Here is a 2,255-nt window from a genome sequence, read left to right on the forward strand (position 1 = left end):
CAAAAGCAAAATGACCCCTGTCCCATCAAAGCAGTTCCAACACCTACCCGAGGAAGTTTGGCGAGTACAACTCCTGAAAGGAGCATTGTAGTTGAATGTTATGTATAAATAATTCTTTTTTACTTGATAAAGGCTGTTTTATTGGAAGTAAAGGTTGTCTATTGTACTGCACTGCGCAAGCTATGGCTCCAAGCATTTCTCGGTCGAACGAGTTTTGGTGAATGCATGGCGTTAGTTTTGTCTCTGTGGCAACACACAAATGACATTAAAATTGATGGCATTAGCAAGTTAATGTTAATTTCAAATCCCAGCCGCCGTGACCACATTTTCTTGGGGTCACAATGCAAGAATGCCTGTGTACCGTGCATTGGGGGCACGTTAAAGATCCCATGGTGGTCAAAATTAATCCGGAGTCCCCCGCTATGGCATGCCTCATAACGAAATCGTGGTTTTGGCACGTAAAAGCCCAGAATTAGGTTAATGTCATTTTCTGTGCCTGTGTGGCACAGGTATTCTGTATCTGCTAGAGCTCCACCTCCTTCCCTTTTGCGAAACACAATATAACAACGACAACCTGCTCAAACACAAACACGACAACCTGCTGTCTGCAACTGAAGATATTACTGTAGGTGCAGCAGAGGCAAAATTACATGTCCTTGTTTGTAGCTCAACTTCAGGCACTGATGTTTGCCTTGAAGATCAGAAAGAGGCCAGGTCCTAAAGTCACGCCCAACTGCATCACATCGCCAGATATGAGGGCAAGACGATGGCAGCGGAACTTTAAAAAAGTCCCTTTTGTTTGGCAGGACACACCCTTTGAAGCTGTCGCCCATGACCTCCAAGATGACAACAGGGTAATTTTTTAGCAAAAAGCAGTCTCCCGCCTTTACTTGGTGCTGTTGTTGGTTGCCTGCAATGTGCGAAGTATGCCTGACTTCTGACATCCTTCTGCTCAGCTGAGCAAGAGGCTTGCTGGAGGAACGCAGCTTTCGTTTCATCTTTCCAAGGTAGCTTTCATATGGAAAGGCACTGAAATCATCCAATGCACCATGGTCAAGGCACTGATCCGCAAGGTGAATCAAGGTGTGCACATTGTACACGAGCTGCCTTTTACCTAAGCAAGTCCCGAGCAAACTGGTTGTAAACCCTATAATAGTTAGGCGATACCAGGATTTTAAGAGGCGCGTGAAAAAGCAGAAAATGCCTGTACTGTTGTTTAGGCAGGACACGCTTCAGGACTATTGGCCCCACGTAGAGAAGAAACGTTCTAAATTCTGTTGCCTTCCACCGGTCAATTTCCTCAGTTCCCCTTGGCTTTCTTTGAAAGTGGGTAGGGAAGGCTTTGGCAGATTCCCGCAGGCGTTCATTGAGCTGATAACGGTCGAACCTGCCAAGTCTCGTGCCATTACCTGGGCACACCCAGTTTCTCAGCAGTCGCCGCATCACACCGAGGCAGACAAGATGCATGTATTCTGTTGGAAAACATTTCACCATGTCAACATCTAGAGAAGTAAATGGTGACACGCCAGTGTGGCGGCGTTTATCCTGTTGCGAGCGAAATGCTTCGTCCGTACGAAGCGGCGCATGCAGGTCAGGAAACGTCACCCTGTTCTCAACATATAAGCCTTTCTGGGTGCACCGTTCACACGCATGGTAGCCAGAGTGCCCAGTTATGGCCTTAATGAAGCTCCTCGCAGGGGCGTCACACACCATTGCAGTCAGGTTCAAACGAACGTGGACACCTTTTAAAATCAACCCATTGGAAGTGAGATTGTGTACTTCTTCTAAAAATGGTTCAAGATAATTTTGGAGGCTCGGTGGTTTTCCCAGTCCACAGTAAACGCTGACCACAAATGGTGCAGATCCAGTCAGGTTTGTAATTCGGCACAGTATTGGCCAAAACGCTGTCTGGCTACTCCTGTAGAGAGGTACACCATCAATGTTTCCTTGAAGTTTGATTTCCTGCGGTAACTGTCCTGACTCCACTGTTCGCCGAATGCATTTCCAGACCAAAATGCACAAATGAACCTTCTTGCTCTAGTTGTGCCTTGCGCTCGGTTTTCATGACAGTCCGTGCGTCTTTAGGCAGTTCCCGAATGCCTCGTCGACGGCAAAAATCCAGGATATCATTGGTACTGGCATGTGTCAAGTTGTGCTTGCCAGCTATAATAGCAAATTCTTCTGCTGCAGACAGTCCGTGTTCCGCAGGCACATTCGACGAAGCTTCTTGGCAGGCAGAGTCATCAGGTCGTATG

The 2,255-nt window shown here is 47.2% G+C and overlaps 1 pseudogene; it reads right to left on the reverse strand.

Annotated features, from left to right (window-relative positions):
• Positions 1-620: 620 nt before the first annotated feature.
• Positions 621-1,467, reverse strand: LOC125945094 (uncharacterized; annotated as a pseudogene).
• Positions 1,468-2,255: the final 788 nt, after the last annotated feature.

This window comes from Dermacentor silvarum, chromosome 4, assembly GCF_013339745.2.
Source record: "Dermacentor silvarum isolate Dsil-2018 chromosome 4, BIME_Dsil_1.4, whole genome shotgun sequence".
Classification (NCBI taxonomy): domain Eukaryota; kingdom Metazoa; phylum Arthropoda; class Arachnida; order Ixodida; family Ixodidae; genus Dermacentor; species Dermacentor silvarum.